The following is a 26,613-nucleotide window of genomic DNA, read 5'->3' as shown; positions in this document are numbered from 1 at the left end:
AGTTATGGAACCCTCCGATGGTGTCCACTACACCATTATACTATCTTATCTCATAGTCCCTCAGCTCAGTAAGTCCTTCTTTCTTTTCTTCCCTTAATTCTCTAGCCCCTTGACCAGAACAGCTAGGGGTACAGAACATCGAGTCTGGAATCCGGGTTCAAATCTGGCCTCAAACACTTACTAGCTGTTCGAACTTGGGCAAGTCACTTAATCCTGTTTACTAATGATGATTCCCACAAGCCAGTGAGCCGGGACACCGTGATACTTGTTCTCTCCAATGTGAACTAGTCAGCCAGTAGGCACTCATTTAGAGCCTGCTGTGGACCAGGAACTATGCTAAGGGCTGAGACTAAAAAAGGGCAAAAGAAAACAGACATGGGGAAGTTTGAGTTAACGTTACTTCTATATGGATGGACCTAAAATCTACGAGACTTTTGGGTAAGACATATAGAAGGAGACAGTTCTTGGTTCAGATCCACCGCACCTCTCCGACTAGTACCATAGACTTTCCCCCTGCCCGTTATCATTTATTCTGAACAAATAAGCACTTCCATAACAAAATGGACACTTCCATATAAATTGTGTGGCAGAAGGCAAAGTTGTACTTGGAATCGTGACTCTGTTACCCATAGTTTATATTTCTTCTAAAATATAGGCGAACATTAGCATGGGACTTAAAATTGTCCTGCTTATCTGGGATTCTTTCCAGTCTTCCACCATTTCTTTGGTTTTTGGAGTGGGAAATTTGGAGTGGGAAGGACTATTCTTTAGTCCTTCCTTTCACTTCCTCATCTCCAACCCATGGAGAAAAACCAACTCTTTTAAAAAAAATCCAACTCTCTCTTTTTTTTATTATAGCTTTTTATGGACAGAACATATACCTGGGTAATTTTTCAACACTGACCCTTGCAAACACTTCTGTTCCAACTTTTCCCCTCCTTCCCTCTACCCCTCCCTAGATGGCAGGAAGTCCCATACTTAAAACCCAACTATTGTAACAAATACGCAATCATGCAAAATAAATTCCTCTGCTGGCCTCACCCTGCACCCAGGGCCTAGTTTTTCTCTGCCAGAAACTAGGTCCCCTCAGTCACCTGGAATCACAGTCAGTTCTTACTGTGGATCAGACTTTTCAAAATCGACAGTCTTTACAATATCGTTATCGTGCAGAAACTGTTTTCCTAGTCCCGCCCACTTCACTCTGTAGGGCTTCAGACAAGTACTCCCTGGTTGTTCCAAAGCTATCACTCTCCCATTTCCTGTAGTGTACTCATGTTCTATTATGTATATTTGTATGTAATATTATTATAATGTTATCATATATCATATAATGTTATTATAATATGAATGTAATAATAATATGTAATATTAGTATGGCATTTGTTCCGCTTCAAAGAACTACTCTGAAGACTTTAATTCTTTTCCTCTTTCTTGGATCTCTTTGGGGATGTAGCTCTCATCCCCCATTTGACATTTGGAGGCCTTCCAAACCAAACCCTTCCTACTTTTTTTAGTCTTACTCATCTTCATGAGCTCTGTATTCCCCCCATCTGGCCTCCACCTTTGAGCTCTTGTACTGTCAGTTCCCCCACACACACCCCGATGCACCAGACTCCCCCTCCTCACCTCTGCCTCTTCAAATCCCCACCTTTCTTCAGAATTCAGCTGAAGCACCAGCATCCCTGTGAGACCCTTCACCATTGCCTCTTCTGGAAACGTTTCACCTTCTCAACGTAGCTTCTCAAACATTATGCCCTCCCTGGGATCGGGCTGGAGTCGAGTGGGACCAGAACCTTCTCATTTCTGGAAGCTCGGACTCTTTTCATATCCAAAGAGTGGAGAGGTCACATGCACAGGTTTGGCAAGCACGGGCTGATGGGATTCTTGCTTTGCCATTCAGTCTTCTAGTCATATTCAACTCCGTAACCCATATAAGGGTTTTTTTTGGCACAGATACTGAAGTGTTTTGCCGTTTCCTTCTCCAGTTAATTTTACATATAAGGAAACTGAGGCTAATGATTTGCCCGGGGTCAAACAGCTAATAAGTGAATCTGAATCTGGACTTGAACTCCTGAAGATGTCTTCCTGATTCCTAGGATTTTATCAGTGCACCCCCTTTAACCATCTCTGAAAAATTCAGAGAAAAGAAGAGTTTTGCAGGACTGCAAAAGGCAAAGACTCTCATTTTCTTTTATCTTTCCCCCCTAAAATGTTGATTTTTTTTTGTTTTTCCATCACCTTGATTTCCTTTTTTTTTTTTTTTTTGAGGGTAGAATCTACTTTCTTTTTTAAAAATCCATTTTTACTGATATCTTTTTCATGTTGCCAATATTTCTCCTCCTCTTAAGATTCTTCTCCCCTCTCCCCCAAAGCCATCCCTTAGAACAAGAAATTAGTTTTAAAAGAAAAGAAATAAGTTTCAATGAAACAGATCTAATATTATATGCAATGCTCCACCCCCCATGAACTCTGACCTCTGCAAAGGAGTCTGGAGAAGTATCTTCCCCTATCTTAAAAAAAAAAATTATTATTATTATAGCTTTTTATTTACAGAACAGAAGCATGGGTAATTTTTCAGCATTAACCCTTGCAAAACCTTCTGTTTCAACTTTTCCCCTCCTTCCCCCACCCCCTCTCCTAGCTGGCAGGTAGTTCCATTCATGTTAAAAATGTTAACGTATATGTTGAATACAATATATGTGTATATATTTATACAGTTATCTTGCTGCACAAGAAAAATCAAATTGAAAAAGAAAGAAAAAAACCTAAGAAGGAAAACAAAAATGCAAACAAACAATAACAGAAAGAGTGGAAATGCCGTGTTGTGTTCCACCCTCATTTCCCATAGTCCTCTCTCTTCATCACTAACAAGTTCCCCCATCTTTTCTATGTTTATTGCTTGTAATTTTGCCACCTTCAGTTTCAAGTACTTTGTGGTTCTTGCTCTTTCTGTGTCACCTGCTCTGGGAGCATCTCTTTGCATTGATTCATGTAAATCTTTCCCTGCTTCTCGATGCCACGGTGGCACCTGGTGCATCCCCGGCTCCCGCTGATTTGCTAAGATGGCATCATTCGCTTGGAAGGTAACAGGGAGTTGCTTCTGGGAAAACTGGAAAGCTCGGAGCATGTGTGGACATTCTGTAACTGGTTCCAGATGGCCTACCACATGCTTGGAAGGAGTCTTTTTTCTGATGTCGCGTTGCCAGAATTATCCGAATTTTCAAAAGGTCCTGAATTCAAAAGGTCCACGTCTTCTGTGGCATTCGGGTCTGGGGGAGGGAGACGTGTCTGGTGAGATTTGGGGGGTTCTTAAGACCGTCTTCTCTCCCTGATCCATGTGGACCCCAAGGAGAACCCCAATGCTTGGGCCTTTTCTATCCCACATGCAGCGACCGGAGTCCCTAATCTGGGTCAGATTAATAAACCCCACCAACGATGGCTGCCTTTAAAGCGCCCGTCTCTCCCCAGCCCGTCCAGCAGGGACCACTGCTATTTTTGACATCTTAGCCAATCAGCCGAGTGTGAGGTGAAACTTGAAAGTTGTTACACTTTTCTTATTATTAGTGATTCGGGCAATCTTTCATCTCATTTGATCATTTCATAGCATTAACAGTTCAAGATGCTTCTTTCAAGAACAGTTTGTTCATATTTTTGGGCCACGTATTTTTTGAGGAATGACTCTTGGAAATCGCCCCATTTTCTCAAACTATAGGCCAGTGAGCTTGATTTCAATTCCTGGCAAAGCCTTAGGAAGGAAGGATTATGAAAGAGATGGTTAGTGAACACTTAGAAAAGGGAATGGGGATGCCACGAAATAGCCTGGCTTCATCAGGAACAAGACCTGTCTCAGAGGCGGGGGACTATGGGGTCAGAATGCTGTATACATCATCAGATAGCCTCTTGTATTCCGACTCTATTATGGTTACCGGATTTTTATTTATTCAATCTGTAGAATGTATGTATCCATTGGGGAGAGAGAGAAATAGGGATTTTTACTCTTCCAGATATGACTTTAATATGAAGTCATAAATAAAAAAGACTTTTTTAAATAATAGGTCACACCAGGCGAACCCCATTTCTTTTTTTTATGAGAATGCCAAGTTGGCACCCTAAGCAGATGCCGTACATAGAGGCTCGCAGAATATCTGATAAAGTTTCTCGTGCTCTTCACACGGAAAAAGATGGCGAGATGTGGCTTCAGTGATTCCGATTTCCATTGAATCAGAAATCACTGAATGGGCAGCCCCAAAGCAGGGTCGTTAACCATTTAATGCCAACTGGAAGGGGGTCTCCAGGGCCGTGACCCAGAGATCCTTTAATCAGTGATTGGCAGAAGAGCATTATTAGCGTTCTTATCCAATGCACCTCTGGTCTCGAGCCGGGAGCCATCGTTGAACTGAATCTGGTAACGTTCGATAGGGGCGACTGTAAAATCCCATACTCAGTTTCAAAAATCCAGTTTCACAAGTATTTTCAAAACAATTTCTATAGATAGTGATATGTGTTGTATATAGCTATGCTAATATGTATTATATGTAGTCTATGCCTTATATATAGCTATAGAAAGAGTACTGGTATATATAGTTATGTAGAGTAATATATGTCATAAAATTGGTCTATATGATAATGTGTCATATCTGTATCCATATTGTTATATTACATATAGCTGTAGAGAGGTTATATGTTATTTAGAACTGTATAGAGTAATATGTAATATATAATATTGTGTAATATATATACATACACCTATATATGAAAAAGATTTTAGAATTTGAGGCAACTGCAAACTCATTATGAAATTATGATATTATATTATTCTATATTGATATACATAGTAATATATATTATATAGAAAGTAATATATAATATGTTATATATAATATAATAATATAGAGAGTAATATGTTTGTTTAGATAATGGATAGATAGATGATAGAGTTGGGAATTTTAATGAGCTGCAAACTCATTGTGAAATGATGGTATTATATTGATCCATATTGACCCACATAGTAATATATATTATATATAATATAATAATAGAGAGAGTAATATATGTTTGTTGATATAGTGGATAGATAGATGATAGATTTGGGAGTTTGAATGAGCTGCAAACTCATTGAGAAATTATGATATTATATACATACTTTAGGAGGAGGAGGGATCCATACATACAGGGACTGCTTTCCCTGATATAAGGCCCTGCCCAGTGAGGAAACTCCCCTGACTAGAGCTTGTGGGCAACTCTGTACCATCACTCCCCGGGCCCCCAGACCACAAGGATCTCGCTCAGGGTCCCAGCTGTTTGGAGCCTTGAGGAGGACGGGGGCTCCAGGACGCTCTCCTCATCTGGACGATGGGATTCAGTTGTGGGAGCCACGAGGGACAGAAGGGGCGAGTCCGGAAGGAGCTGCTGGGGATGAGAAAGGCCTCTTGGGAAGGTGATGTTTGAGAGAACTGGCCCAGCTGTTCTGAGGAGCCATCTGGAGCCACCCAGCAAACGTCACCAAGAGAGCTCAGCCTAGTGATCAAAGAAGGAAAGGATCCACACGAACAAAAGTATTTCTACGGCTCTTTTGGTGGCTACAAAGGACTGTGGGAGGTGCCCCTCCACGGGGCATTGGGCGCCCAGATCTCAGTATGGAAATGTGATGAAAGATAATCCATCTGATCACAGGAGTCTTGCCTCCCAATAGAGACTCCTAAGGTTTGAGAGTCACAGGGGATGGTGCTCCTGAATTGGGATGGTGCTTCCTCATGCGCGCCTCCCTCCTCCTCACACTGCCACTGGCTGGCTGCCGTGCTGATGATGCTTCCCCTCCTCCCCAAGCTCCCTCAGCTTTCTTCAAGCCTCATCTCAGGGACCACATTTTTGCCTCTCTTTGTATCGGGGCTTAGCACATTGCCCGGTAAACAGTAGGTGCTTAATAAATTCTTGTTGACCACCCGCCTGACCTCAGAAATCACTTAGCTCAACCCACAAAGGAAAAGGGTATCCATTATTACAGACTAGTCTAGATGGTCTCAACATGGAGCCTTCCAGTGATGGGGAACTCACTCCCTCTTCAGGCAGCCCCTTCCCCTTTGGGATAGCTCCTATTGTCAAGAACGTCTCCTGACGTGAGGGTCTCCCTCAAGTCTTCTTGATTATCCCGTGGGACGGACTCCAGGCCCTTCCCCTTGCTGGCTGTCTTACTCTGCTTTACGGATGTGCTTTTTAAAGTGTTCTCATCACTCAGAAGTAGGAGCTTGGTATGAATTGTATTGTTTTTTTCTCAATGGTTCTTTATTTTTCCAAATACATGTAAAGAGTTTTTTTTCCTTTTTTAACATTCATTTTTGCAAGACTTTGTATTCCGAATTTCTCTGGCTGCCTCCCTCACCTCCCAAGACAGCAAGCAATCTGATATAAGTTAAATCCGGGCAATCCTTTCCACGTCTTTCCACACTTGTCACGTTGGGCAAGAAGAATCAGATCAAAAGGGAAAAAAAAACAAATATTAACAAACAAAAAAGTAACAATACCACGCTTCAGTCCACGTTCAGCCTCCATGGTTCTCTCTCTGGATATGACCGGCTCTTTCTGTCCCAAGTCTGTCGGATTTGCCTCGAATTGCTCCGTTGCTGAGAAAAGCCAAGTCCATCACAGTTGATTGTGTCAACTTGATTTTATAAACAGGGAAGGGGAGAGCAACAGAGGGGAAATAGAGTCAGGCAGATGTGGGGCTAGATCCTATTTTACGCACTAACTAGATATTCTGGATAAGTCATTTGACTGCCTTCCTCTGCCTCGATTTCCTCATCTGCAAAACTGGGATAATAGCGCCTCCTTCCCAGGATGATTGTGAGGATTTAAAAAAAAAAAGCACAAATGTTTTAACAATAAACATTTCTATAGCTCATCAAGTTTGCAGAATGCTTTATAGATATCCTCACATCAGTCCTGGGAAGGAGCTGCTTGGATTAGTCCCATTTTACAGATGAGGAAACATTCTCAGAGAGTGTCATGACTTTTCCACTGGCACATGTGAGTAAAAGTTGGCAGAGGGTTGGAGATGGAGATTTTCAGCTTCAGGACTTCTAGATTCCAGCCCACTATGGCTCCCAGCTGGCCCCATACAAGCCCACGAATGTCAGCTACTATTAAGGGGCGGCGATGGCTCCCGGTACCATTATCAGAGTCCTTGCTGCTGGTGGGCACCATTGCAGAGCTCAGTGAGGGCACTCTTACCAGAGGCCACATCCTACCCCCCCCTTTTTTTTTTTTGGCAAGGCAGTCGGGGTTGAGTCCCTGGGCAGACTTGCCCACAGAGCTAGTGTCAAGTACCTGAGACTGGATTTGAACTCAGCTCTGACTCTAGAGCTGCTACTCCATCCACGACAGCGCCACCTAGCTGCCTCTCTGCCCTCCCTCTCCAAGGGCCCTTGAAAGCCGACCCCGTGAGGGCTGGGCAGACTCCTAAGGGAGCGATGTCCTTGGGGTAGGATGGGCCCATTAGCAAGACTCAGCACATCTGCCCACTTGGCCGGCTCTTTTCCCAGCCTTCCGAGGCAGGCTGGGAGTTCTCCCTGCCCGAACCTCCAGGCCGGGGCTGGTTTGAATTAGGGCTCAGCTGATGCCTCCTGGACATCGGGAGGGAAAACATTATTGTTGGAGGCCGTTCCCAGATTGGCAGGGACCACTTCCCCGCCTGGTGTTCCGGAGCACAAAAGCCATTCGCAGGCAGAATCGGAGCCTCTGGGCCGCCCGGCCTCCGCCCTGCCTCCCAGGGAGGGGCCCATGAGGCAAGTAGGCATGAGGTAGAGCACCTCCCTGGGAGCTGGGCATGAATGGGGCTGGCACCGGACAAGGGGCCACCCACGTCTGGCAGCGCCTCCTGCTTGCCCAAATCTGTGCCGGTCAGCACGGGGCCCAGGGCCTGGGTGGGCCCGAAGCCTTGTCCACTGGAGGGGGGCAGTCACGGGAAAGGGTCCAGGAGTAGCATCAGGCCGGAGGCAGGAGCCTGAAGGGAAAGGCAGCTGCGGGCAAGGGGGTAGGTGGGCAGAGGCTCCCCAGGCTCTCCTCACAAAGCTCCGGGACTCCTAGCTCTTCCTCAGCAGGAAACGGGCTTCTTCCTCCCCGAGTTCCCAGGGAAGCTTCCTTTCGCTTCTGACACTCAGGCTCTCAGCTCCTCTCCCTTGGACCGTCACAATAGCCTCCCCAGTGGCCTCCCTGCCTCCCGTCCTTTCCAAATCCTCCCAAAGCCCACATCTGTTCCTCTGTTATCATTGTCATTATTATTGTTATTGTTATTATTGTTGCTGTTATTATGATTTCCAGAATCACAGGCAAACTCTCGTGTGGTTTTAAAGCAGCTTGAAACCCGGTTCCAACCTACTCTTCCAGACTCCCCGCCTGGCGCTCTCCATTCCAACCAAGCTGACCTACTTGCATATTTCTTGTCACCAGGCCTTTGCACCAGCTGTATCCCCTACCTGAATGCCCTCCCTCTCTCCCCTACCTGAATGCCCTCCCTCTCTCCCCTACCTGAATGCCCTCCCTCTTTACCGCCAGCTTTCAAAGGCTCTGGCTTCCTTTAAGGTTCAGCTCCTACAGGAAGCTGAGACCAACCCCCTCAGTTTTACAACTCACCCACCGAGATCACTAGCACATGTTTGTGTTTACTTGCACATGTTTGTGTTCACTTGCACATGTTTGTGTTCACTTGCACATGTTTGCATTCACTTGCACACATTTGGATTTACTTGCACACCTTTGCATTTACTTACACATGTTGGTATTCACTTGCACACGTTTGCATTCACTTGCACATGTTTGTGTTCATTTGCACACATTTGAGTTTACTTGCACACCTTTGCATTTACTCGCATATGTTGGTATTCACTTGCACACGTTTGCCTTTACTTGCACACTTTTGTATTTGTTTGCATTCACTTGCACACGTTTGCATTTACTTGCACACATTTGAGTTTACTTGCCCATGTTTGCATTTACTTGCACACTTTTGCATTTACTTGCATATGTTTGCATTCACTTGCACATGTTTGCATTTACTAGCACATGTTTGCATTTACTTGCACACATTTGAGTTTACTTGCACATGTTTGCATTTACTTGCACACTTTTGTATTTACTTGCATATGTTTGCATTCACTTGCACATGTTTGCATTTACTAGCACATGTTTGCATTTACTTGCACACATTTGAGTTTACTTGCACATGTTTGCATTTACTTGCACACTTTTGTATTTACTTGCATATGTTTGCATTCACTTGGACATGTTTGCTTTTACTAGCACATGTTTGCATTTACTCACATTTGTTTACTTGCACACCTTTGTTACTGCATATGTTGATTCACTTGCACATTTGCTACTTGCACACATTTGAGTTTACTTGCACATGTTTGCATTTACTTGCACACATTTGCATTTACTTGCACATGTTTGCATTCACTTGCACATGTTTGCATTCACTTGCACACGTTTGCATTTACTAGCACACGTTTGCATTTACTTGCACACGTTTGCATTCACTTGCACATGTTTGCATTCACTTGCACACGTTTGCATTTACTAGCACATGTTTGCATTTACTTGCACACATTTGGATTTACTTGCACACCTTTGCATTTACTCGCATATGTTGGTATTCACTTGCACACATTTGCCTTTACTTGCACACTTTTGTATTTATTTGCACATGTTGGTATTCACTTGCACACGTTTGCATTCACTTGCACATGTTTGTGTTCACTTGCACATGTTTGCATTCACTTGCACACATTTGGATTTACTTGCACACCTTTGCATTTACTTGCACACGTTTGCATTCACTTGCACATGTTAGCATTCACTTGTACACGTTTGCATTTACTAGCACATGTTTGCATTTACTTGCACACATTTGGATTTACTTGCACACCTTTGCATTTACTCGCATATGTTGGTATTCACTTGCACACATTTGCCTTTACTTGCACACTTTTGTATTTATTTGCACATGTTTGCATTCACTTGCACACATTTGGATTTACTTGCACACCTTTGCATTTACTTGCACATGTTTGCATTCACTTGCACACATTTGGATTTACTTGCACACCTTTGCATTTACTTGCACATGTTGGTATTCACTTGCACACGTTTGCATTCACTTGCACATGTTTGTGTTCACTTGCACACGTTTGCATTCACTTGCACATGTTTGTGTTCATTTGCACAGATTTGAGTTTATTTGCACATGTTTGCCTTTACTCGCATATGTTGGTATTCACTTGCACACGTTTGCCTTTACTTGCACACGTTTGCATTTACTAGCACATGTTTGCATTCACTTGCACACGTTTGCATTTACTAGCACATGTTTGCATTTACTTGCACACTTTTGTATTTACTTGCACACGTTTGCATTCACTTGCACATGTTGTTTCTTCCATAGACTAGAACCTCCTCGAAAGCAGGAACTGTTTCGTTTTTCTTTTCTTTCTCTCCGGGACTGAACATACATGCCCTTGCCTGTAGCAGACGCTTAATAATTATCTCTTGAGTGGCTAAAAGAGAAAAATGTTTTGTGTGATTTCACATGAATATTGACTTATTACGTGCATTCTTTTTTTAATTATTATTATAGCTTTTACTTTACAAAACATATGCCTGGGTAATTTTTCAACATTGACCCTTGCAAAACCTTCTGTTCCAACTTTTCCCCTCCTTCCTCCCATCCCCTCCCCCAGGTGGCAGGTAATCCCATACATGTTATATATGTTAAAGTGTATGTTAAATCTAACATATGTATACACAGTTATACAGTTGTCTTGCTGCACAAGAAAAATCGGATCAAAAGGGGAAAAAACCTGAGAAAGAAAATAGAATGCAGCTGCTTGTATTCCGAATAGATGGGAAACAGATTGAAGGGAGGGAGAGAATCGGGGACTACATTTTAAAAAAGGAATATTAAAAATAAATAAACAATGAGTTGTGTTTAAAATGTGTTTGTCAAATAGAATTGCTGAGCTCCAGAGGAAGGCCTTGGACTCTTCCTCACAGCAGGTGAGCCGTCGACACAGTGGGAAGAGTTGAACTTAGACCCAGGAAGTCCTGAATTTAAATTCAGACTTTGGGGATTTTCAGCGGTATGATCCCGGCCAAATCACATCACTTCTGCCCGTTTCAATGTCCTCAAGTATAAAATGGGGATCATAAAAGCACCTCCTTCCCAGGGTTGCCGTGTAAAACGCTTCAAAAAGCCGAGAGTGTAGCTGTTAGAAGCAGACGCGCTCCCTGGTCTGAAATGATTTCAGTAAAGGCCTTCCTAGAGACTCAAGAATAGATGGCCAAGAACCCGTTCATCCCCTTCCCAGGAGACGGCCTCCCTACTAATGATCTCGATGTCCTTCGGCAGAATGGTTCAGTAACTTGGCCATGCTCAGGCCTTTCTCCAATTGGAATCTTGGTCCAACCTCAATCTCAGTTTCTCTCTTGCCCCCTAACCTTTCTCCGCCCAGCCAGAGGCCGCCTCGCTTTCCAGACTCGGTCTGCTGAAAAGATGGCCAAGTTTAGAGTTTGGTTCTGCCATTTCAGGTATAGCTCTCCCTCCTCCTCTCTGTGCCTCAGTTTCCTGTGAAATGAAGTGGTCAGGAGAGGTGACCTCTGAGAGCCTAGCCAAGCTAACCTAAATCTACAAGCTTGTGATCAGTTCCAATTCTACCTTGAATGGTTCTCCATCACAGACCGGGGGTAGAGTTTGGGGTCTCAGAAGACCTCTGTCTGACTCCTACCTCAGCTATTGATGCTCTTGGGGCATCTGAGTCCATCTTCTCCTCTCTGCGGGCCTCGATGGCCTCATCTGTAAAATGAGGAGCTGAGATGAGAAGACCCTTAAGGTCCCTCCTAGGATTTCCAGACTGCTCCTTTGAGTGTGAATCACACATCCTGTGACTCACAAGTTCACACTCCACTTCCTTATATGCAAATTGGAACAATAGTAATTGCTACACCTGCCTCCAGGGGCATTGGGAGAAAAGCCTTTTTGTACATTGGAAAACAGGATTGAAATGTGGGAAATAGTTTTATGAAGGGCGGTAACTGGCTGCTCAACCGACTGAAAAAGGGCCTGAGAGCAGAGAATGTCAGGGCTGGGAGAGGTCTTAGAACAGGGGATGTCAGGGCTGGGAGGGGAGGGGGCTTAGAACAGGGGATGTCAGGGCTGGGAGGGGGTCTTAGAACAGGGGATGTCAGGGCTGGGAGGGGAGGGGGCTTAGAACAGGGGATGTCAGAGCTGGGAGGGGCTTAGAACAGTGATTGCTAGATCTGGGAGGAGCCTGAGAAGAGGGAATGTCAAGGGTCTTAGAACAGAGAATGGCACAGATAAGACAGGCTTGAGAACTGGAAAAGTCTGACTTCAGATTTTGGGTTCACTTCCTCCACTGGATGGAGGTAAAAACCGGGTCCATAGCTAGGAGGTGACTACCCAGAGAACCAATGGCTTTGTGGCAGACACTGGCATGGGGCCTACGCCTCCGGGGGGCCAGGGAGGAGCCAAGCCCCCTCTCGGGCTCCGAATCTAATCTGTTTTCTGCCCAGTCACCAACAGTAGCCATCCCGTGATCGGAGAGGACCAGCTAATCTCCCGACAGCAAGAGAACTGATAAGGCTTGTTCCGAGCCCCTCTGGGGGCTGATGGATGGTGCCCCTGATTAGCAGGGTCTGGAAAGGCCGATAATGATGAACTCGTGAGGATGGGGGTGGGACAGGACTGAGCCCGACTCCATCACGTCACCCCCCCCCCTCACATCGATAAGACCCAGCTTCTCAAAAACAGCCTTTCCTGCATTTTCTCCCCCCATCTCTGCTTAGAGTTAAAGCTAATTATGTGGAAATGGTGCCCCCTGATCTATAAAGTTGAAAGGGAACTTAGAACAAGGGATGTCAAAGCTGGGAGGGGCCTTAGAACAGGGGATGTCAGGACTGGGAGGGAACTTAGAACAAGGGATGTCAAAGCTGGGAGAGAGTTTTGAACAGTCAGATCTGGGAAGGAGCTTACAACAGTGATTGCTGGAGCTGGGAGGAGCCTTAGAACTGGGGATGTCAGGCCTGAGAGGAGCCTTAGAACTGGGGCTATCCAAGCTAGATGACATCGATCTGCATTTATAAGTACTTATTATGTCCCAGGCATCGTGCCGTGAAGTAGGGGATATGACAAAAGTTAAAAAGCTCCTACTCTGAAAAAATCATGTATCCCAGGGAGAGATGGGGGATGCAGCATATTCATGGACAGACAGACCGTGGGTGATGGTGCCCAGGAAAAGATCGTTCGAGGAAGGATCCCGGCGAGTCTGAGGCAGGAAAATGATTCTGAAAGACAGACGCGGCTGGAGAATCTATTCCAGACACGGGGGAGGGGGCAGTCTGTGTGAATGCTGGGAGCCGGGGGAGGACTGACCACGGCCGGGGAGTGGGCCGCTGTGGCTGAGGGTTAACGGGGAGAGGAACGTAGTGGAGCTGGATTGTAGAAGCTTAGGGTATGTCCTTCAAGGTAACAGGGAGCCCCTGGGGGTTTTTGAGAGAGGGAATGATGTGGCACGGCTGTGCCATGGAGATCATTTTGTTAACGGAAATCCTGGCTAGAGAGAGAGCATCAAACGCCGGATATACAGAGAATGTCACCCCGACAAAAAGGTGGCAAAGAAGTGATGGTGATCTGGCAAAGGAGCCTCCGGGGGAGACCTAGGAGAGACAGAGGTAGAGATAGAGACAGAGAGAGGCAAAGACAGAGACAAACAGAGACCGAGAGATGGAGACAAAGACAGAGAAAGAAGGAACAGAGACAGAGACAGACAGAGAATAGAGACAAACAGACAGAGAGAAGAAAGAATAGAGAAAGAGAGCAGAGACACACAGAGAAAGAAAGAACGGAGATAGAGACAGATGGAGACAGAGACAGAAACAGAGACCCACAGAGAAACAGAGACAGAGAGAACAGAGACAGAGATAGACAACAGAGTCAGAGAAACAGAGACAAAAAGAGAGAGATAACAGAGACAGGGTCAGGGAGCAGGAGGAAGAGATGGCCTACTGGGTTCAAAGTTGGAAAGGGAGCAATGAAGGCTGAGGCCAGGCCATCAGGGTTAGGATGGCTTTGAGGAGAAGCGTGCCAGTGGAGTTGAGGGCTTGGAAGCCAAGGGATCAGGGAAGGAATTCGAGCCAAACGATATTTATTAAACGGTTAGTGTTCGCAAGACCCTTTGGGAAGCACAGGGGACACAAGGACAAAACCAAGATGACTTCTGCCTTCAGAGAGCTTCCATCCAATTGTGAGTGTGGGAGGAAGGATCAGTCACCTCTACAGCTAGACTTTCCTGAGCAGGTAACTTGAGAAGAAAGAACATGAACATCTGGGAGGACCAAGGAGACCGGGCACCTCAGGCTGGAGACGTGGCTACAAATGTCCAGAAGTGGGAGATGGCATGGGAGATGGAGATGCAACCGGTTTTCTCTTCTGATTGGATGTTGAGCGTGTGACGGGGGCGGCACTTGGGATGGTTTGGGATGCTCGCTTTAGACAATTCTTCTCTTCCTTCAAGGCTCAGCTCAGTGCTACCCCTTCCGGAGAAACCTTCCTGATCCAAAGAGCTGATCGAGTTCTCCCCTTCCCAGAATTTCCTTTGAGCAACTGGGCAGACAGGCAAACAGGTAGCAAACATTTATTAAGTACCTACAGCGTTCCAGGCACTGTGCTAATCACCAGGGATACAAAGGAAGTCAACACCCAAAATAGTCCCTGCCCTGGTGATGCTCACAGTCTAACGGGGAGACAATGTGCAATGACAGTGTACAAGTGAGCTGTTGGCGAGAGAATTGGGGATCATCTCGGAGGGAATGCACTAAGAATCATTGCCTGGTGTTTCCACTGGGCTTATTCACAAAGAGATCTTTAAGAAGGAAAAGGGGCCTATATGTGCAAGAACGTTTGTGGCAGCCCTTTTGTAGTGGCCATAAAGTGGACACTGAGTGATGCCCATCAGCTGGAGACTGGTTGAGTAAATTGTGGTATATGAATATTATAGAATATTATTGTTCTGTAAGAAATGACCAGCAGGAGGATTTCAAAGTGGCCTGGAGAGACTTACACGAACTGATGCTGAGGGAAACGAGCAGGGCCAGGAGATCATTATATACTTCAGCAACAATACTATATATATGATGATCAATTCTGATGGACGTGGCCCTCTTCAACAATGAGATGAACCAAATCAGTTCCAATGGAGCAGTAATGAACGGAACCAGCTACACCCAGCGAAAGAACTCTGGGAGATGACTAGGAACCATTACATCGAATTCCCAATCCCTCTATTTTTGCCTGCCTGCATTTTTATTTCCTTCACAGGCTAATTGTTCACTATTTCAGAATCCAGTTCTTTTGTGCAGCAAAATAACTGTATGGACATGCACACATAAATTGTATTTAATTTATACTTTAACATATTTAACATGTATTGGTCAACCTGCTATCTGGAGGGGGAGGGAAGGAGGGGAAAAATTAGAACAAAAGGTTTGGTGATTGTCAATGCTGAAAAATTACCCATGCATATAACTTGTAAATAAAAAGCTATAATAATAAAAAAAAAAACTTAAAAAAAAAAAAAGAATCATTGCCTGGATCATTCCTTTACCCCTACCAATGCTACCTTCTATCTGAATCGTGGTACACATCGTACCCCATCAGCTCCGACAGGTCACACTGTGGTCTTGTTCAGCTCCGTGGCCCACCGATGGGGGCCTTTGCTCAGAGCCGGCATCGGATAAACTCTCATTTAATGCAATTGAACAATTTACTAAATGAAAAAAAGGGTATAATTATTAACGCATCTCAACTTCAGCATGGAAAAAAAGGAAAGAAACCGAGACTTGGGGTCAAAGCGTCGAAATCCTTGATTCTGGGACGTGGCTCTACTTTTTGCTCAGTTGGTTCAGTCACGTCCAACTCTTTGTAATTTTTTTTCCATTTCCATTTGTTTATTTGCTTTTAATCCACATTGCTTTATGAATCATGGCAGGAGAGAAAAATCAGAACAAAAGGGGAAATCATGGAAGAGAGAAAAAAACCAGAAAAAAATAAGTGAACATAGCATGGATTGGTTTTCTTTCGGTCTCCTTAGTTCTTTTTCTGGATGCAGAAGGCATCCAAAGTCTATTGGGATTGCCTTGAAATGGCGAACCCTTTGTGAGCCATTTAGTGTTTTCTTGGCAAGGATACTGGGTGGTTTTGCCATTTCCTTCTCCAGCTCATTTGACAGATGAAGAAACTGAGGCAAACTGAGTTGAACCCAGGCCTTCTGGGTTTTAAGCTGTTTACTCTTCCCTGCACCACTTAACTAGTCGGCGTTACCCATCACTTACTCAAGACCTATATAGATTCACAGGTTTAAGAGTCAGAAAGGGCCTCAAAGGCAACTAGTCCCAATTCCTTGTTTTACAGAAAAGGAAACTCAAGTTCCCAAAGGAGAATTAATTTGCCCAATGTCACCCAGGTAATAAGTGGTGAGGGCAGGATTTGAATCCAGACTCCTGTCCCAGAAGCCCTTGCTCTCTATGATGTGAAACTGTGTTCTCAAAGTCCTTCTGCCATTCCTGACCAATCACAAAATCCAGTAGGACATTTCCCTACTTCTCATAGGAATTGAGGTGCCCATGTCCCATCCCCCCCGGATCTTATGACTGGAGAAATTAATTTGTGCTAAGTCGTTAATGGCTAATAATGGTTCATGGGCTCCATCTTCCAAAGATCATATTTATACGCACTTTCTCTCAGAGCACCGGGGCACCCCAACAACAAAACTTCTAATTTTGGACTACAACCAGAAACTGAAAATCTGCCCTCTGGGGTTTGTTTCCCTACAAAGAGTGAAAATTCTCCTTCCCCCATCCTGAGCATCCTGCACCCCCAACCACCAACTCTTGTCCCTGCTGCATTTACCCCTTTACTTGAACAGAAAGCCCACATCAAAAGCCTCCTTCTAGGCAACCAAGGAGACTGCTCTCACTCCTTAACCCTGCAGATCAGCAATGTCAGGGCCCGGGGAAGACATGGTAGGACACAAGACTAAGCTGTAACTAGGGTGGCCCAACCAGGCCTTTGCCTCAGGATGACACAGGAGCAATTTCAGGCCCAGACATCAGAGCTGGGCCCCTGTTTTACAAGAATGAGTTCTTGACATCAGAAGGGACCCGATGGCAGGATGAGGTTAGGGCTGCCCCCTCTGTAACGCCCCCTGCCCCGATCCCCCTTCCTCTGCCAACAGCACACTCTGTGACATTGGTCCTGGAATCATGGCGATTGCCCCAGTTACATCTCTCCACAGGATCCAGAATTGGTAGATTGGGGGCTTGTGTCAATGCGGGAATGGAGGGATTTCCTCACTGTCCCTGGGCCTCAGTTTCCCTCTAAAAGGAACTGAGCTCCGAATTCCCTTGTAGCTTACCGCCCTAAGAAATGTTCTGAAAGCCTTCCCATCCTGCCACATGGACAGACAGTGTGGACGGGCAGTGTGGAGGGCAATGGTCAGGAAACCTGGACTCTAATCCCGGATCTGCCACTAACTTACTGGGGGGACACTGGGCAAATGATTTGCCCTCTGTGGGACTCGGTTTCCAACTTTGTCAAATGAGGGCATTGGCTGCATGAACTATTGTTCATGCCCAAGCCGAATAGGGCTTTCCCACCCCTGCCACTAATTCCTGGGGGACCCTGGGCAAAGTCATCAGATGTGGAGCTAGAAAGGCCTTAGAGCCCATTTGATTCCCCCCACCCATTTTACAGAGGGGTAAATTGAGACCTAAGAAGTTGAGGAGAGGTGAGATTTGAACCCAGGTCCTTTGACTCGAGTCAATGGTTTTTGCAAGACTCAGTTCAAAGCCTGGACCTGACTGAAGCCTGAAGAAGTGTGGGGAGCAGCTAACGCCCCATTGATCTGGGATGCAGAGTGGGGCAGAGGGGAATTGTGTGATATGGATCGTGCCAAACCAATCTTCCCGCCAGCCGGACGAGCGGCATGAAGGTTTCCTGACACCCGGCTTGGCACTCTAGCCACTGAGCCACATAGCTGCCCCAAATCAGGAAGGTCAGAATTCAAATCCCATTTCCTAGCTGTGTGACCCTGGGCAAGTAATTTACCTTCTCTAGAATTCAGTTTCCTCATCTGTAAAATACAGGGATTGTAAAATACAATGGCACTCTGAGCCACATCACTGCCCCAAATCAGGAAGATCAGGAATCAAATCCCATTTCCTAGCTGTGTGACCCTGGGTAAGTAATTTACCTTCTCTAGAACTCAGTTTCCCCATCTGTAAAATACAGGGATTGGATTTAATACCCTCCAAAGTCCTAGCTCGAAATCTGTGTTCCTATAATTATACTGACTCTAATGCAAGCTGTCCATAGGAGGGGAAAGGGGCATGGAAGGGGTTGCTGTCTCTGTTCACCTCCATCTGAGTACAAAGGAGGATGGGAGTGAGCCGACCAGACCTGAGCCTTAAGAAGCCGGCCGTGCCAGGTGGAGACAATGGGCAGAAGGGAGACCGGGAGCTGGGGACTGCACTGGGGGGGGTCTGGGGGAGGTCCGAATTGGGGGTATGGAGGAAGAGCTGAGAGACGAATTGGGAAGAGAGAAAATGAGTTGCAAGGGAGTTGGCCCAGAATCCCCTCAGGTCCCTTCCGGGCTCAGACGAATGATTCACCTGTTACTGGAGCTGGCCACGACCCCAAGGCCACCCCCCCCCCATCCCCGGCCTCCAAGTGCCGTGCGGTTCCTGGAAGCCTGCTCATGCCAGGCCCCGGGGGCTGACCCACGGACACCCCGCCGGTGAGTAAGGCAGCCGGCCAGACAATCCGGCCTTTCATAAGGCTCCCAGGGTGACTAAGATCTCACAGGCAGCACCCTCGAGACCTCCCATCTTCCACCCTGACGGCCATTCATTCCACCGGGGAGGATTCCAGACGAGACCGGGAAGAAAACGATCTCTCTCGGGCTCCCCTCGGCCCCCAGCCCCCTCCCACTCTTGTAGGATCCCCCAGTCTGGAGTCGGACGGATGAATGAAAACCATTTGCTAAGCACCGGTTATATGCAGAGCGCTGTGCCCAAAAGTCTCTGACTCCCATTCCTTCGGTTTACAGCTCAGGAAACTGAGGTCCGCAGAGGTCAGGGGCCAGATCACATCAAAAGCAAGCCCCGGAGACCGCTCTGACCCCCTGGGTCGTCTCCATGAACAGCCCCGTCCTGACCGCCTGCCCCCACGCTGGGGACCCGGCCGGTTTTTCCCCCTGCACCCACACTTCCCTTTCCCCCATCCCCATGCCAGCCTGTGACGCCAGCTCCAAAGCCTTCCCCCCGGGCCCACCCCGGCCAGACTGCCTCTGGCTGGAGGGAGATTCCTGGATAGGCACGCAATCCCTTCGCCCGCAGGAATGATTGAGCAACGGTGGCATTCCTGGCCGGGCGAGCAGGTGGAAGTGGGAGGTATTTTTGGGTCACGTGGGAGGCTCCTCCAGGGAAACGCGAGCTTTGTGAGTCTGAGGCCGCTCCGATCTAGTCCGAAAACGGGACGAGGCTTGCCCTGGCTCCTTGGGAGCTTCTCCGGGCAAGGCTTTTTAGCCTTCTGAACCTCCATGAAACAGCGCCATGCTCACGGCCAAGTGCACCTCCCTGGGCTTCGTGCTGTCCCAGCGCTAACCTAGAATGGCCCTTCTGGGAGTCTGACCTCCAGAGACCATCCCTCCACCCCCCCCCAAGGCCCAACCCGGCCAATCTCCTCCCCAGGGGAGCTGATCCATGAGCTTTAGGACCAAAGGCTCTTGATTGACGAATGGGTGGGTGCAACCCCTCTGAGCCCACAGGCCTCAGTGCCATCCCCCGGGAAACCCGGGCCTCCCGGACATCTCGGCAGCTGCCGGCCGCCAGATATTCTCTCATTTGACTGGGAAGAACAATTGGCTGAATGCTGTGATTGCAGCTGGCAAAGCATGACAGCCCATTGCCCCGATGACCCGGGCCCAGACTTCCTCCTCGGCCCTTCGTGCTCCTGGCCGGCGACGACTGTCTCATTTGGGTCTGTTTTATGTATGTATCTATACCCACAGGTATGTATGTATACACACATGCACGTATCACTAGGAATCGAAATACATCTATGAGTATGAGATAGTGAACATCACTATATATAAAACCGTGTGTATTACCGCTATGTATCTAGCTATACATATGTATTATTACATATCAATATATATGAGTTATCATTATGTATAAAAATATATGTCATCACTGTATCACCTGTCTACACACATATGTATCACTAGGTTTCAAAATATATATACACGTAGCCTTAGGTATCAAAATGTGTGTATCTATCTACACATACACATATGGATCACTATATATTGAAATAAAATTGACCTCGAAAACGATAAGTGAGTGAAAAATAGTACATCTGGGTTTATAATGGAGAATGTCCTGCTGGCACTTCCTTATACTGAGAATAGTAGGTTCAGAGGATTCACCAACATAAAGGGCGTTTGTATATGGATAAGAATATGTACGTATTATCACTATGTATCCATCTATTTGCACACATATGTATCATTATGTATCTATATATGTATCACATATAAAAGCATGTGTTCACTATGTGTCTATACATCGACATATGTATCTCTCTATGAGTTATCAGTATGTATCATCTGTCTATGCACATACGTATCAAAATAGAGATACATGTATCACTATGTATATTTGTACAGAGACATATATATCATTGTGTCTCTATACAAAGATATAGATACATAACGACTATATGTATAAAAATGTGTGTATCACCACTATGTATCCATCTATTTGCACACATATGTATCATTATGTATCTATATGTATCACGTATAAAAGCATGTGTTCACTCTGTGTCTCTCTATACATAAACATACGTATCTCTCGCTACATATGAGTTATCGCTATATATAGATATGTGTGTATTATCACTGTGAATCATCTGTCAATACATATATGTATCAAAATATAGATACGTGTATCATTATGTATAAAATGTATTATCATTATGTATCTCTCTATACATATACATATGTATCAATCTATATGACTATCACTATGTATACAAAAATATGTGTGCATTATCACTATGGCGCTCTCTATACATATAAATGTATCATTATGTGTCTCTGGTTAGGGAACGACGCAGCTCTGATGTTTACGGCCTTCTAGTGTTGGACAAGGTACTTCACTTCCCTCGGCCTCAGTTTCCTTATCTGTTAAATGTGGAGATGGGCCTCTAAGGTCCCTTCCAGCTCTTGATTTACCCCCCCCCCCCCGCCATAAGCACTAAATGGGTGTGGGAGCTAGAGTTCTCTCGGTTTTTACCTAGTGGGCAGGGAAAATGCTCAGTCAGATTTTCACTGGAGACAAGGTCGCTGTCCCAGTCAACTGCCCGGGGAATCCCAGGCCTTTCCACAGGATAATGCGGCTGCTGAAGCTTGGAAAGGAGAGGCCCTGGGGTTCGGCAGATAAAGCGACGGATCTGGAGTCAGGAAGACTCATCTGGCTGAATTCGAATCTGGTCTCAGACACTTATTAGCCATGTGGTGTAGCGCCCTGGACAAGTCACTTCAAACCTGTCAGCCTCAGTTTCCTCATCTGTCAAATGAGCTAGAGAAGGAAACGGCAAACCACTCCAGCATCCTCTGCCAAGAAAACCCCAAATGGGGTCACAGAGAGTTGGACGCCACTGAAATGGCCAAACAACCAAGTCCGAAGGGTTTTGTCTCGGACCCTTACAAAGCAGCGAGGGTTGTCATGAGAAGGGAGGAGAGAGAGTGTTTTAGGCGTTGGGTCAAGATGGAAGATCGTATGTGGGAAACAGCAAGAGGGTGAGATTTTCTGGAATAGTGTTGAGGAGGGGGTCATACCGAAGCACTGGGGAAGAAGGAGGGGGGTTAATGCTAAATGTGCATTTTCTTTTAGTGGCAAGAGGGAGACTTTGAGGCGACTTGAGTAGAGGAGAACCATGGGCAGACCTGTGCTTAGGAAGGGAAATCAAGTCAAGAAATATTTATAAAATGCCTCCTATTAGGCCAAGTGCTAGGGATACAAAAAGAAACAAAAACCGTTCCCACTGTGGAGGAGTTCACAATTTAATGGAACATCACTTGGGTAGTTGTGTGGAGGGATTGGAGAGGAGACAAGGTGGCCCATTAGGAGGTGATGATCTAGGATCTCGAGTTGGGGAGGAGGGATTGTTGGGGAAGGTGCAAAAAGGAAAGATGGCCACCCACACCCTGCCTCCATGAGAATGATGAGACCCCAGGCTAGGACAAGAGGTAAGAGAGGAGAAAAGGGGTGGTTGTTGTTCATCCTTTATTCTCAAAAAGGATCAGGGATGTCAGGAAGATGACAGCTTGACTTGCAAGTCAACCGGGCTTGAGCGAGACAGAGCCGTGCAAAATCGTCAGCCCGTGAGACGAGCAAAGTCAGAGAAGGCCCCCAAATGCTCACAGGAACTATTTGTGGCGGACCTGTGGCCCAGCAACCTGAGCTCGCATTAGTCCGATTGGCCACAGCCGGACACACTCTAACTGGACTCTAACACAAGGTTGTCCCTTTGGTTTATACAGACACACACACACACACACACACACACACACACACGCGCGCGCGCGCACACACACACACAGAGGATATGGTTCAATAACATGTCCCCATAATACTTCAGTAACCTCACCCCAAATGTCCACAGGGACTATTTGTGGCCGAGCTGTGGCCCGGCATCCTGAGCTCGAATTAGTCCGATCGGCCACAGCCGGACACACTCTAACTGGACTCTAACACAGGGTTGTCCCTTTGGTTTATACACAGAGAGAGAGATACACAGAGAGGGGATATGGCTCAATAACATATTTCCATAATACTTCAGTCATCTCCCATTGACTCAGGATGATGAGCGATGCCGGTCAAGTCTTTGGGTCCGAACCCCTGAAACAAGGGAAAATCCGACAACTTTTGCCCTTGCCCTTCTGTCCAAGTGAGCCTCCTGCGCTTGGGGGAGGAGGAGGAGGCAGAGGGTTCTAGTCACTGAGGGTCACACCATTCATTCATTCATACATTTCCTCCTTTACTCCATCGGTTCTGCCTTCAGATGCACAAAAACAATCAGGATGAATAACGGGGCCTGGATGGGAAGGGGGGCCACCAGACAGGACTCAGGGAAGGTTCTGAGTGGGGGCGGCTGATGAAAGCTGTGCTTTGGGAGAGGGAAGCTGGCAGCCACCACCAGCAGAAGGTGGCTTGGGGCCAAGGCAAACGATTCCTCCCTCAGGAGCCTAGAATGCCTTTTCTGCCTCCTTTCTCCTCCCGCTGGATTCCTCCTCCTCCTCCTCGGTAGTTTCTTGTTCTCGTCCGGAATCCGGCTCGGACCGTGGACACCGAGGGGCGGAGCCTGAAATCCCAGGGGGAGATTTTTTGTTCGCGGGGGACTTGCACCTGTCACCGGACAGTCTCATTTCCCCCTCCGGCCCCTGTGGCTGCGGATTCTGGGGGCAGGTGGGAGCCTCGGAGGCTGGATTCCACTCATTCCTATGTCCTGACGGCTCCTGGTACCGTCATTCCTGGACTTGGGGCCGGCTGGGCTCCACAAACAGCCCCCGAAAACCCCAAAGTGACTCACGCCTGTTAGGATGCCAGCCCGGGCTGGGCTGGCATGTCCTTCTGGGTGACATTGTGCCCTAGCCAGGGCTGCCTGCTACAGTCAGAAGGGACAGGCACCGTGAGAGAGCCCAGGGCACCGGATGCCCATGATCGGGCCTGCCTTCCCCCCCAGCCAAGCACGGAGTGCGAAGGGGGAGGGGAGGGGACTGGCACAAATCCCAGCCTTATTACTTTGGCAGGCAGGATAGCATGGAGCGGAGTGGGGAATTTGAAACCGGAAGACCCAGGTTCAAATCCTCCCTTGCCCTGTTTTATATATGACACCGGAGAAGTCACTTCTCCCAGCCTCAGTTTCCCCATTTGTAAAATAGAGGAGGGCTGGGAGAAGCTTTCCAGAGTTAAGCGTTTGCCCCTCGGTCCTGGCATTCTCCAGCTTCCTGGGAGGTGAGCAGAGCAGCGCCCGGGCCCGGGGTTAAGGCTTCCCTCCCCCTGATAAGATGCAGGGAACACCAGGCCCCCGCCTCGGGTTCCGAGCGCCCTCTCTTGACCCCTTCCCAGGCCGGGGCCCGGGTCAGTTTTGGGGGAGGGGCCGGTAAGCGAGTACCGAGTCGGGGGTGGAAACAGAGTCCAGACAGCCTCTGACCCCGCTGGCCCGGTCTCGGCCTCCAGACGGCCTGGGACGGCCCTGGCCCAACCCCCCGCCTTTCCCCTTCGGGCCTTTCTCCGGTGCCAGACGCTTTCTCGAAATGGGGAGATCGCGGTCCCTCCCGCGTGGAGATTGCGCGGCCCGAGAATCCCCCGGCCCAACCCCCCCTTCCGGCGGGACGCCCCTGGGGGGGAGGGGAGGGATGGGGGGGGAGGGGCTCCCAGCCCCCGCCTCGCTGCCAGGGGCTCCCAGGGGCCCGGGGCCAGACGTCAGCGTCGGCTTCTTGGCCGCATCGCCTTCCTTCCGGCCCGCTGCCCTTGAGCCTGAGCGATGACCCGGCCCCGGGCGGGAGGGGAGAGGGATCGGCCAGGCTGGGAGGGGCCGGAGGAAAACTTGGCCTTTGCGGGCTCCGGGGCTGGAAAAGGCCCTCGGCCCGGCCCGACTGCCTCCGCGTCAGGGGGGAAACTGAGGCTCAGAGAGGGAGGACTCGGGGAGGGGGGGGGGGGGGAGGGAGAGGGCCTTTGGGAGAGATGGGATCTTCCTTTTTCTCCCCACCTTCTCTGCCCCCTCCCCCACCCCGGCCCAGGTATACCGATTCCCAGGGAAAAAAAGTAAACAAACCCAAACACAGAGGGAGGCCCAGGCCCGAGCAGGACCAGCCCGGGATCAGGGGCCTGAAACAGAGACTCAGGGCCCACAGGGCAGGACCTGGGGGGAGGGGCCCGAGGCAGACTGGGGGGAGGGGGCCCTAGGCACAGCCTGGGGGAGGGGGCCCTGAGGCAGATGGGAAGGAGGGGCCCCAAAGCACAGCTGGGGAGGGAGGGGGCCCAAGGCAAACAAGAGGGAGGGGGCTTCAAGGCACAGGCAGGGGGGAAGGAGCCAAGGCAGCCAGGAGGGAGGGGGACCCCAAGGCACAGCCAGGCCCACTAGGGCATCATTTCAGGAGAACCTCCTTCCCACGGAAGGCTACCTGGAGGGGGGAGGGGGGCCTTCCAGCACGATGGCTGATACCCACTTGTCATCACTGCTACAGAAGCTCGGCCTGCTCTGATCTGGGTTCCATTAGAAGGTCTCTTCTGAGACTCGGAGATCCTTATGAGGACCAAGGGCGGAAAAGGGGAAAGGCAGGATGGGAGATTTTGCATTTGGAATCAGAAAACTGGGGGTCAGCCCTCAGCTTGGCTGCTTATGACTGTGTGACCTTGGACAAGTACCTCAACCCCAATTTCCTCATCTGGAAAATGAAGTGCTTGGGCCAGACGATCCTTAAGGTTGCTCATGATTCACAGGAAGACCGTGAAGACAAATAAAGTCTGGTTTTTCTAGGTTACATCCCTCCCAGAAACCCAAAGGGTTTTTATAGGGATGAACCTGCTTTTTCCCACACAATTGTGTTTGCAAATATTAGTCACAATTTCCTGTCAGTCCCTAAGTATTTATTAAGCACCTACTATGTGCCAGGCACCGGGCTAAGCAATGGGTTACAGAAAAAAGCAAATGAGAGGCCATGTCATTGGGGATGGGGATGGGGACAACACCCACCTGGCCGTGTGAGAGCCAAGACTGAGATGGGATAAGTTGGGGACCAAAGTGAGAGCAAGCAGAAAAGCCTTCCTCTGCAAGATGAGGTTTTCAGCTGGGACTGAGGGAAGCCAGGGAGTAGGGAGGGGGAGGGGAGAGGTTCTAGGCCCTGGGGACAGGGAGAAAGCCCAGAACTGGGGGATGGAGGCAGGAGATGGGGGAACCCCAAGGAGGCCAGAGTTTCTGGAGCAAAGCAGTAGGGGGAGGAACAGGGACAAAATACACACACATGTCTGTGTGTGTGTGTGTGTGTGTGTATCATATAAACACATTATGTATGGTAAATTGGAGGAAATTGCAGTGGGAAGGTAATAATAAGAATAATAATAAAATAATATAAATATAAAATAATAAAATAAGCAACGTCACAGTACTTTCTATGCCCCAGCATTTTATGTGCTAAGCATTTTATAATTATTATATATATAATATATAATATTATAAATATTAATAATTATTATTATCTCATTACCTCACAACCACCCTGGGAGGTAGGTGTTATTATCCCCATTTTACAGATAAGGAAGTTGAAGAAACCAGGCTATTAAATGACTTGCCTAAGGTCACACAACTGGGAAGTGTTTGAGACTGGATCTGACACTCTGGGCACTGTGATGTCACCTAGAAGGCTCCAGCACAGGCAGTGGGGGAAGACCAGAAAAAGCCAGGGGGTCACGGGCTGC

Source organism: Sarcophilus harrisii, chromosome 1, assembly GCF_902635505.1.
Source record: "Sarcophilus harrisii chromosome 1, mSarHar1.11, whole genome shotgun sequence".
NCBI lineage: Eukaryota > Metazoa > Chordata > Mammalia > Dasyuromorphia > Dasyuridae > Sarcophilus > Sarcophilus harrisii.
Note: the sequence above shows the minus strand (reverse complement) of the source record.